The following is a 315-nucleotide window of genomic DNA, read 5'->3' on the forward strand; positions in this document are numbered from 1 at the left end:
GAAGGGATAAAACCCATCGGATGCAAGTGGATCTTCAAGAAGAATACCGACATGGATGGCAACGTGCACACGTATAAGGCACGACTTGTGGCGAAAGGATTCCGTCAAATTTATGGTATTGACTATGATGAGACCTTTTCGCCCGTAGTTATGCTGAAGTCCATCAGGATCCTACTTGCCATAGTTGCATATTACGACTATGAGATATGGCAAATGGATGTCAAGACCGCGTTCCTTAACGGGAACTTGACTGAGGATGTGTACATGACACAACCCGAAGGTTTTGTAGATCCGAGGAACCCGAGGATGGTGTGC

This window comes from Tarenaya hassleriana, unplaced genomic scaffold (assembly GCF_000463585.1).
Source record: "Tarenaya hassleriana unplaced genomic scaffold, ASM46358v1 Cleome40, whole genome shotgun sequence".
In the NCBI taxonomy this organism is placed as follows: domain Eukaryota; kingdom Viridiplantae; phylum Streptophyta; class Magnoliopsida; order Brassicales; family Cleomaceae; genus Tarenaya; species Tarenaya hassleriana.